The 12,164-nt window shown below is 34.7% G+C and overlaps 1 pseudogene; it reads left to right on the plus strand.

Annotated features, from left to right (window-relative positions):
- Positions 1-12,164, plus strand: part of LOC115514971 — a 158,160-nt pseudogene that overhangs the window by 58,785 nt on the left and 87,211 nt on the right.

Genomic DNA, 12,164 nt, shown 5'->3' on the forward strand with positions numbered 1-12,164 from the left:
GAAGCATTGCATTCTGCAAGCAGCCCCAACAATGATCAGCAGTACTGCAAAGTGACTCTTACCCTGGGGAGAGGGGAAGAAAACTACACACACCAGTTTGCAGCCCCAGCAGTGGGCTGAGGGCAGACATCTGATCTGACTACTGGCCCTGCTAACCAACAAAAATCTCACAGTAGAAAGCACAAAAAGAGAGTCTTGTAGTTTAAGGTCACATGTGACTGTTAAGGGCAGACATCTGATCTGACTGCAGGCCCCACCCACCAACAAAAGCCTCTCAGGGAACAATGTAGGAACAGATTCCTGACCTTCCATGTGACCCCAGTTCTGGCAAAAGGGCTGAAGGTAGGCATCTGCTCTGACCTAAGTCAAGCCCAAGGCAGCCCCAGACTGGCCCCTAAACAGCACAAGAAACAAAAACCTTCTGACAATAAGCAAAGAGGGCCATTGTAGCTGACTGGACTGAAGCAAATGTGGCTCAACTAGGACAGTAGGAAACATGCAACACACATAAGAGACACCCCTGAAATGCCAAGTTCTGGTGATTAAGGGACATTGTGCTACAGAGCACGACAGGGCCTCTTCTTCATTAGGCCACTACTTTCAAGATCAGGAGACATTAGCTGCCTTTCCTAATCAGACATAGAGACTTAGACAAAATGAGGAAACAGAGGAATATGTCCTGAATAAAAGGACTGAATAAAATCATAGCAAAAAAAGCAGGGGGGAGAGAAGGAGATAAGACTCAAATAAACAAAATCAGAAATGAAATATAAATAATGCACACCACAGAAATACAAAGAATTATAAGAGAATATTATGAAAAATTATATGCCAACAAATTGGGCAACCAGAAGAAATGGATAAATTCTTAGAAACATATATCCTCCCAAAACTGAAACTGGAAGTAATAGAAAATTTGAACAGACTAATTACTAGCAATGAAAGTGAATCAATAGTAAAAACAACTCCCAACAATGGTTCAGGGCCAGATGGCTTCCCAGGTGAATTCTACCAAACATTGAAAGAAGACTGAATACCTATTCTTATCAAACTATTAAAAAATAAATGAGGAAGAAAAGCTTCAAAATTCTCTACTGTTCTCACTTCCAACTTCATTTAGAGTTGTTTTCTATTAGTGATTTTCTTTTCCTATTACTATTAATCTCATCCTATTAACATGTTTATTATTTCTCTGTGTAGTTCAAAGGTCTAAAATATCCTGAAGAGATAGAAAAGCACTAATTACTCTTTAACGTGCGCCATGTCCTCATGTAAACTTCTCCTTTAGGGTTAGCTTTCAATTTCACAGCTCCAAAATGTGGAGGAGTCAATATATAGGACCATATGAGGAATCTCCATAAGGCATTATAAAAGATCAGATTGTCAAAACTAATTTTAAAACCTCAAAGATATTATTCAAATTTAAACTTCACTAATGTTTCAAGGATACAAGGAATTACAAGACACAGGCAGTAGAACGATTTCATGACCACAACCTTATTTCCCATTTTTTTTTTTTGTAGCATCATATGTGCTCTGGGACCAAACAGTATATGAAATCTCTAAGCATTACTGAATCAAGGGGCTTTCTGTTAGCAAATATCATTGTCTTATTTGTCAGGAGACTTGATGTTGGTATATTTATAAGGAAATTCGATGGATTCATCAGCCATCTTCCTTATGTGCATCCTTCCAAAAGAAGAGTATGCTGCTTCCAAAAGTAGGTTGAGACCTACTACTTAACCTCTTCCTTCCCAGTACACCCTTTGCCTTTTATCAATATTGCCTTTCCATAAATGTCTTAGGCATCTTTATTATTTTTCTTAAACTATTTTCTGCAAAATATTATACAAAAGAACAAGCCTGTAAAGACTCCAACAAGCATTAGGCATGAACAATACAATGTGGAACAGAAATTCCCTCTACAAAGCATGCTAATCATGATTGTATCTCTTTACTTGTCTTTTGCTATTAATCTACTGGCATTTACCCCTTTTTAAAATAGTCAATAATTTGGGGCGCCTGGGTGGCTCAGTCAGTTGAGCATCCGACTTCAGCTCAGGTTGTAGTCTCTCAGTTCATGAGTTCGCCCCCGCTTCAGGCTCTGTGCTGACAGCTCAGAGCCTGGAACCTGCTTCAGATTCTGTGTCTCCCTTCTCTCTCTGCCCCTCTCCTTCTCATGCTCTGTCTCTTTCAAAAATGAATAAACTTAAAAATAAATAAATAAAATAAAATAAAATAAAATAAAATAAAATCATCAATGATTTGAATTGTTTTTCATGTTTTTATTTATTTTTGAGACAGAGACAGAGCATGAGCAGGGGAGGGGGCAGAGAGAGGGAGACACAGACTCTGAAGCAGGATCCAGCCTCTGAGCTGTCAGCACAGAGCCCGACGTGGGGCTCGAAACCACGGGCTGTGAGATCATGACCTGAGCTGAAGTTGGACACTCAACCGACTGAGCCATCCAGGCGCCCCAATGATTTGAATATTTTAATGTATTTAGTACAAATGTTTATAACAGCATTATCAATGAGAGCCAAATTATGGAAAGAGCCCAAATGTCCATCAACTGATGAATGGATAAAGTATGAGATTATATATATATTATGTATCTAATTAATGGAACATATATATTTAATGGAATATTACCTAGTCATGAAAAAGAATAAAATCTTGCCATTTGCAACGATGTGGATGGATCTAGAGTGTATTATGCTAAGCGAATTAAGTTAGTCAGAAAAAGACAAATATATAATTTCATTCATATGTGGAATTTAAGAAACAAAACAGATAAACATAGGGGAAGGAAAAAGAAAAAGAGGTAAACCAAAAGAGACTGTTAACTATAAAGAACAAACTGAGAATTTCCGGAGGGAAGGTGGTGGGGGATGGGCTAAATTGGTGATGGGTATTAAGGTAGGTACTTGTGATGAGCACTAGGTGTTATATATGAGTGATGAATCACACTACACCTGAAACCGATATTACACTATATGTTAACTAACTAGAATTTAAATAAAAACTTGAAAGAGTACATGTCTCTTTTATAAACAATGGTTTTCCACAAGTGTTTCAAAAATCATGAACTTCAAATAAATTTACCCATATATTATCTTATTTGGAGACCATGTCTGCATGACTTTACTTTTCACTTATTTTTATCAGAGAAAACATAAAATTTTATTTCAACAATATATATCTCTGCCAGAGAAGTTAAAGTTTCACTAACCATATATCAATTAACTATATCACATCTTAGCAATATCCTTGCTATTTCTTTTTTTTTTTTTTTTAATTTTTTTTTTTTCAACGTTTATTTATTTTGGGACAGAGAGAGACAGAGCATGAACAGGGGAGGGGCAGAGAGAGAGGGAGACACAGAATCGGAAACAGGCTCCAGGCTCTGAGCCATCAGCCCAGAGCCCGACGCGGGGCTCGAACTCACAGACCGCGAGATCGTGACCTGGCTGAAGTCGGACGCTTAACCGACTGCGCCACCCAGGCGCCCCTATCCTTGCTATTTCTAATAGCAAATTGTGGCTAGAGGTCAATGTTCAATAAAGTCTGGATTCTTTTTGTTAGTGAAAACAGCTATATCTTGGATATCATGGCATAGGTTTTTAAAGATACTGGCTTCCAGCTGTAATTATATAGTTCCACTTATTTATTTCCCATAAGACAATATGGTTTTGATCTTTATCTGTTCAATACCAACTAATCATAGCACAGAGAAGATAAAAGTTTTTACCAGGTATCTGGGCTGTTAAAAAACAACAATGAAAACCATAATAACCGGTGATGATCTCCTAAAACTTAGACTTACCATAATGTATTATAACAAATTTGCTTTTTAGGTTACCTCTTGAGTATTCATAACCACTGATCTTCAAAGACATCATTTTCATGATTAGAATATCTAATAGTCCTTCGTTTGTGAGTCTATAAAACTACCCCATCATTGTTGATGGGCATGGTCATCCATTAGAACAGAAGTTCTCAGTCAAGGGTAATTTTGTCCTCTAGAAGACATTTGGCATCTGGAGACATTTTTAGTAGCTACAACTGGGGTCTTGCTATTGGCATCTAGTGAGTTGGAGTTAGGAATATTACCAAAAAATCTTAAAATGCATAATAAAGTCATTCACAACTAAGAATTATTTAATTCAAAATGAAAGGTGATAAATCCTGCATTTGATTAATTATTCAGAGTCATTATTAATCCTTTCACCTATGGCCTTATTACCTATCCAGAGTGATTTTCAGCTGTAACCCATCTTCCTTGTCTTCTAGAATACATATCCCTCTGATATTCTGAAGAATGGACGTTTCCTTAACATGGTTTCTTGCCTCTCAGAACATTTTTATAGCCTGATGCAATACCCCATGAGCAGTTCCTAAAATTCTCCCAAAGTTTTTGGAACTACTGGTCAAACCTCTACATATACTGTTGCCTTTGAACATTAATGAGAGTCATGCAGTTTGAGAACATAATCTGTATTCCAAAATGTTGTGTGCTCATTGAGACTGCCTGTGTGCACCACAATTTTAAAAGTATCTTTGCATACCTCTGAATGGTTGTTGTAGGTAATATTAAGCCACAATTCACATCCAAATACACAATTTAAAGGCTGCTCAAGTTCTATTTCTACTGTCCTTAAGTAAATTTCACCCAAGTTCACAACAGATGTATTTAAATGAGCATACTAAATTGTGAAATATAAGGACAACAGCTGCAGTCTGCTTCTCACCATATTCAGGCAGCTGCCTTCAAAATATATAATTTTGATCTATGATTTTATATAATGCATAAACTTTGCTTTTCATTATTGTCTATCCTATATGATTCATTGGTAGTACTTCACAGGATATCTGATAAATAGAATAGTAAATATAGGACATTAACAGTGAACTAAGCAGTAGCTGGGGCCCATAAGTAAAGTCATCAAGATATATTTTGTCCCTTCTTTACTCCAAATTATATAGGTGGAAAACATAGGTAGAGTTTATAAATCAATATTTTAATTTCCCTTCTCTATAGGAACCAGGTCTGAAAGCTTCTCATTGCCACCACATTGGTAAGAGAGAGCTATGGGTATTATTCTCAGGCTCTGAGTTTCTCTCCTGGAAATAGTATGATTGTATCCTTAACTGGAACTGTGATCCACTTTTAAGCATCATTCTTATTTGCTATAATCTTTGCTTATTTCTAATTATTACCTGTTTTGACCACTTTTTCATCCCCACCCCACTTATCCTCATGATCTTGGTTTCTAGCACAGAGGAATAGTTTACTCACAGAGCCACCCATACAATATCCTTACTAATGTTTCTCCTTAGCTCCACATGCCTGGAAGACACAGTAGGATTTGACAGAAAAAAAATCAAATGACTACCCCTGCTTCTTGGTAATCGCACTGAATTTACATTTGATCCTCATTTGTCTATATGGAAGAAACTATGACCACACTAAGATTTAGGAAAATGCACTATCACTTTTATGATATTGATAACATATCAACTACACTGGGTATATATAAATTTAAACCCATACCAGGCACCACCAGATAAAACAAAAGAGAAGATTATTTTTTGTTAGATGGGAAATATACATAGTTGTATAAACTGCATCTTTCTTTACTCCCACATTCTGACCTCTCACACTCAGAAATATTTCCAGTTGACTCCTGGCCTTACTTCCTTTCATACTTATTTCTGTAGATTTAAATGGAATACTAATCCTTAAAAATTATCTATCTCATTATTAATTGGCCAATATTTTAATTAAAATGTAGTATTTTCAAGTAACATGGAACTACCATAGATTATTGTTTCCTTGTCCATTTCCTTACCTGAATGATAGATTATTCACCATTTTAAACATTTAATTTTATTTTCCAAGGTTGCTTCTGTTATGGGATAAATAAAGTCTAGGGTAGAATAAGTCCATCCCAGAGAGCATCAGTTAATAATCCACTGGGTTTACCAAGAGAAGTCCAGTGTAATTCACTTAGCTGATGTGCACTGACCTTTGTCCTTGAGAAATTATTCCACATCCAGCTTCAAACAATTTATTTCCTTTTGATATTAGTGCAGTTCACTTTCACTCACCTGTTCATGAATGGTCTGTGTCTCCCCCTGCTTTCTCATGTCCTGAATAATTAACTCAGGAATGAGAAAACAGCATCTTAACCTCCATTCCAGTTTCCTAAGGGCCAGCACATCTTGTTTATTTTGTTTTGCTTTGTTTTGGGTAATTATCTACATAACTCATGCCAATACTTCCTCTAAATTTACATAGAGATTTTCGCAGCTGGCTTCTGTAACCTAGTAGTATGTATTTAAGATGAATCTAAGTGTGACTTGATTGTAATTTCTTTTAATTTATATTTATCTGGTTTTGGTATAAGGGCAATGTTGGCTTTATAAAATGAATTAAGTTTATTTATTTGTTTTGAGAGAGAGAGAGAGAGAGAGAGAGAGAGAGAGAGAGAGAGAGAGAGAGATCTCACAAGCAAGCAGGGGAGGGGCAGAGAGAGAGGAAGAAAGAAATTCCAAACAGGCTTTAAGCTATCAGCAAAGAGCCTGATGTGGGTCTTGATCTCACAAACTGTGAGGCCATGACCTGAAATGAAATCAAGAGTCTGGTGCTTAAACTGAGTGGGCCACCCAGGTGTCCCTCACCTCACTCTCTCATTGCTTGCATGGTTTCTGAGTTGTCTCCTGCATGTTTTATTCCCATTCTTCTATGGGTAAGATGTCCCCTCCCTCAAGCTTCTTTCAAGATTTTATTTCTGTCTTGGTTTTCTGAACTTTGAATATGATATACTTGAGTGTAGAGTGTATCTTGCTTGGTGTTGTCTAAGATTCTTAGATTTTTGCCTTTGTGTCTGTAATTAATTTTGAAAAAGTTTCAGCCACTATTACTTAAAATATTTCTTCTGCCCAGTTTTCTCTTTTCTCCTGCTGGTATCCCAATTACATGGATATTACACCTTTTGAAATTTCCCCACAGTTCTTAAATATTATATTCTATTTATTATTATTACCTATCATTATTATTATTATTTATTTTGCTTTTCAGTTTGGAAAATTGCTTTTGACTTGTATTCAGACTCAGTGCTTCTTTCCTTAGCAATGTCAGTGCTCACTGATGGGTCTATCAAACATATTCACCACTCTCAATACGACAGTCCATAAAAGCATTCACCATTTGTTAGTTTTTTTTTCTTTGCCTAAAAAACTTAATAAATTTTTTAAATTAATTAGTTAATTGTTTTTTTAATTTACATCCAACTTAGTTAGCATATAGTGCAACGATTTCAGGAGTAGATTCTTTAATACCCCTTACCCATTTAGCCCATTCCCCCCTCCCACAACTACTCCAGCAACCCTCTGTTTGTCCTCTGTATTTAAGAGTCTGTTATGTTTTGTTCCCCTCCCTGTTTTTATATTATTTTTGCTTTCCTTCCCTTATGTTCATTTGTTTTGTATCTTAAATTCCTCATATGAGTGAAGTTATGTGATATTTGTCTTTCTCTGACTAATTTCGCTTAGCATAATACCCTCTAGTTCCATCCATGTAGTTGCAAATGACAAGATTTTATTCTTTTTGATTGCCGAGTAATACTCCATTGTATGTATATATGTGTGTGTATGTGTGTGTGTATGTGTGTGTGTATGTGTGTGTGTGTGTATATGTGTATATATATGCTTTGTCTTTTGTTTTTTTAAATTTCAGCAAGACTTGTAAATTTTTTTTTTTTTGCTGAAAGTCACATACGATATCCTGGTCATAGTAATTGTGATAAATAGTCTTTTAATGTGAGTTTATATTAATCTGGCTGTGATTTGTTAAATGTGCCATAGTAGTATATGCCAGATGCTTTACATCTGTATCTGTACATTGCCCATATTTTCATTCTTCCTTAGAATTTCTTTCTCTCAGCTTTAATTACTCATTTGTTTTTGCTATCTTTGGGTTTCCGTAGAAACACCTCCTCAGATACAGTGTAGATTGCAGACCTTTCAGCTACGATCCACAATTATGACACTGGACCCTTGTTGGTATGGTAGTAACATAGGGGAGAGGAAATGTCCTACAATATTATCATAAATTATCAATCTTTTACTGAACCTGTGTCTCTGAGATGTGAACTGCACATGTATTTCATAGTTTCCTTTTTCTCCTCAGATGTAATAGGAAGCCTAGAGTGGGATGGATTTGGAGAAATGTCTTTCCATTAGGTGGAGTAATGCTCTGATAAAATCTTTGACACTGTTTATTCTTCCCTTCTCTTTTCCAGAGACATGAGAGGATCTCTCTTGGCTCATCATCATAGAGAATCTGGTGGTATTCCTGGAGGTAAAATCTATAAAAGTGTGGGACTTTCCTAATATTCTTGCCCCCAGGAGGTCCCTAATCTCAGTGTAGTCCACTTAGAATCAATCCACAACTTCATCAAAGTTAGCATTTAATTATTACAACAAGTTTATTGCTCTAGCTGATCTCTATTATGACTGATTTGCCAATATCTCCAGGTTTATGGGTGGTGGTTTGCCATGTCACTTCAGGTCTCTAATGGGTCCAAGAAAGACATTGATTTTCAATTTGTTCAGCTTTTTCTAGTTGTTAAGATAGGAATGGCAACTTCCAAGCTTTTTACATGTCAGAGCTGAAATCAAAAGTAGTTTTCAAGCATTTTTCATCATGAATCATGATCCTAATAATTTCATTTGAAAATCTCCAAACTGGGATAGATAGAACAAATTTTCTATGACACCTTAATAGTCAGAGCACTGATGGAACACCTCCATTTCCCTCATATTTTTTCATGTACTATCAACTTCATAATAAGAATCCTATGCACATCCATCTTTTTTATCTCATTCTTCAAAAGCCATCTTCTACATAATAGCACTAGTTATTATTCCTTTTCTTGTCTTCTCATTTCTCCCATTTGTCCCCCTTTCATTTTGATAACATGCATCTTAGTTTCCCATCATGCAGCCCCTTAATGCTGCAAGCTGAGATACCCTCAGTGTTCTCCTGGCTTCCCAAGAGTAAGTTTACATAAAAAGCACATGATTGGAGAGTTCTTCTGATCACAACATCCATTATCATCTGCATAGATAGCATTAAATTTTTTGTCCCTGGTTATTAAAAATCCAGTTTAAAATCACTTGGTATTCATAGCATTCTAACAGTGTAGGGAGAAATAGTTAATTTATACTTCGGGGAGAAGTGGGGAATTATTCATGCCAGATAATTGTTTTAAACCACAGCAAAAGGTTAATTTTCTTACCATTAGAAATATGACCAGTTAAAAATATTCTTCAGAATTAATAATTTTAATCAAAATTTGGAAATATAAACTTTTGAATTTAGTAACTATTCAGCCTTGCTATTTTCAAAGCTAAAGATGATTTAGGAAAGGAAATAGAGTTGTATCATATCCTTAGAATAAAGTGTTCTCACTTTTAAGTATATCAAATGGTGTTGAATTTCCAGATGCATGTCAACGTTGACATAATATCCACAAGATCCCAATTACCATTAGTCTTACTTCTTTTTGCCTCTGGCAATGTGAAGTCCTGGGTCTTCATGAGCAAAACTGTCCACTAATCAGCCAAAAATACTGCAGTGAAGAAAAACAGTGACATGATTTTTAGCAGAATAAAAAAATGTAGTGGAAATAATTTAAAAAGTAACTTCATGCTTGAATTGTACATTGATTGCTTTTGTTTTATTAGAGTAATGTCATTATTTTATGAATCTTGTAATGTTTTCAGTATAATAGAAAATGGCATGAGAATGTTGAATAATAAAAAGCATTTGAAAAAAAGTGGAAAAACTTTCTAAAAATACCTTGCATAGAAACAACATAATGGCTCAAATGTGTTTGTGTGTATATATGTAAATTTTGAAATTGGTTAATATATTCCATGGCTTAAAATCTATATGTAATACATGCTTATAATTTTACTCTGCTATATTTCCCATCATTCAGTATTAGCCATGAAAGATTATTTCTGTGTTGGTATGAAGGTTTGTAATGTGTGTGTTTATGTATGTGTGATTACGTGTATACAGTTAGTTGTTTCAGGTCAGATTGAGATCAAGTGTTTGATAAAGTAAACATTTTATTTGAATGAATTTACACTCACAATATGGCATAGTGTTTGGGTGTACTGTCTTAGCTTTTGGTTATAGCTTTTTACTTATAACATAGAGTTTTCATTTTTTATAAACCATAAGAAAATATCATTTTTAATGAGCTGATTATTTCCTCAACCAAAGCTAAAGGCATCAGGTAATAGGTAGCATCTGTACCAGCAATGTTGAATCTTTTAAAATCACCTTTACTTATTTGACTGCAATATTTTCTGAATGATTCAATATACTTTATTATTTCCCATGTCACCTTTGCCTTGGTTATGTCCAGTTTCAGGAAAAAGCAATATATATTTGAGAAATGGTAAATGCTAGGAAAAAAAAGAATGGTAAGAAGTTGTCTTAAGTTTTTATTAAAACATTTTCTCATAGATTTTCACCAGTGTTGATTTAAAGCATGAATCTTGAGAAGATAATATTTTCCTAAGATACAGCTTACATCAACATGATGCTGCCAAGACATTGTATAAGTAATGGAAACTACATGCTTTTTATTATATTTATAGATGGTGATACTACATTAAAGGCTTCCTGTAGCATATTAATTAATTAGAAGTGATATTGAATGTGGGATATTTTATGTGAAAAGTGAGATATTAATGAACTCCACATCATATGTATATTTATTTTGCTGCAGTTTTTGTTGTTTATTTGTGAGACTTAGATTTCCCATCAAGTTCCATTTCTAAGAACATACTGAGATGTTAATATCATATGCAATTTAATGTAATATTAAATTTTAAAAATTATACTAATGATTTTTTGTGAGTACAAATATTTTAGCAGTACATATTATGAGATGAAGCACTTAGAAATTAGCTTCATGGTGTAAGAAACAGTTCAGAATGAAACTGTTTAAATAAAACTGTTCCTTCAGCCCTGCTTTCCTTTTATTCCTCTTGCTTCTTTCCAACCATACTCCTATATAAAAGTTGGTGTAAGACTAATCATTCACTCATGCATAAATTTGTTTATATTTGGCCTAGAAATCAATTTAAAGCATATCTGTGTCAGAGTAAGCATATCAAATAGTTTGACATCACGAATAATTTAGGGAGAACACCAAATTGCTGATTTTTTTCAGTAAAATGAAATGTGTTCATTAAATACTAAATTAGCTACAAAGTTTAAACTGTTGTAGGCCAGGTCATGTTTTATTACCCAAAGTCATTTACATGATATTTCTCTCACAGTGGGCATTTAATAGATATTTATTTTATTTCGAAATAAGCGTGAGCTACTTCAGAATTAAACTGATATATAACATATTTCTGATTACATCTTAATTTTTGTGAAGTTTTTCTCAATATTCTAGAGCTAAAGTTGAAGGACATGATCATGCCCTCAAAAATGCGCAAATAAATGCACTAAAGGCAATACCATGTAAGACATAAGGCAAAGTACAAATAGCAGTATGTGAAGAAAAAATATAACATGAATATCTAACTTAAGAAATTAGTATCTACATTAATAGCTTAAGGTTAAGCAGTTTTAGCAGGTCTGACTCAAGTCAATGGAAGAATAGACTGATGTCAGCATCTGATTTAGTCCAAACAGGGCCATTTCCTCTATCAGGTGGCTCCCATTTTACATGCTCAGCTAGAAGTTCTCCTTTAACCATAAATATATTGAGGGTTATGAAAGTTAGATACTTCTGTCAGAACCCTCTTCAACAAAGATATAGCTCTACCTGACATGAGTACATTTCTGTGTAGGTTTTCCCCAAGAAAATGTGTTTTATATTTAGCAGTGTGTGACATAACTGGTTTGTCTGTCTCTGCTTTAGTTTTGAGTATTCTATATGATCATATAAATTGAGTTATACAGTATGCAGCACTTTTAGCCTAGCTCCTTTCACTTATCATAATGCTGTTGTTGTTGTTGTTTAAATTGTTTTGTTTCAATCAAAACCACACTGAGATATCACCTCACGCTAGTCAGAGTGGCTAAAATGAACAAATCAGGAGACTATAGATGCTGGAGAGGATGT

The sequence above is a fragment of the Lynx canadensis genome, chromosome B2 (genome assembly GCF_007474595.2).
Source record: "Lynx canadensis isolate LIC74 chromosome B2, mLynCan4.pri.v2, whole genome shotgun sequence".
Classification (NCBI taxonomy): domain Eukaryota; kingdom Metazoa; phylum Chordata; class Mammalia; order Carnivora; family Felidae; genus Lynx; species Lynx canadensis.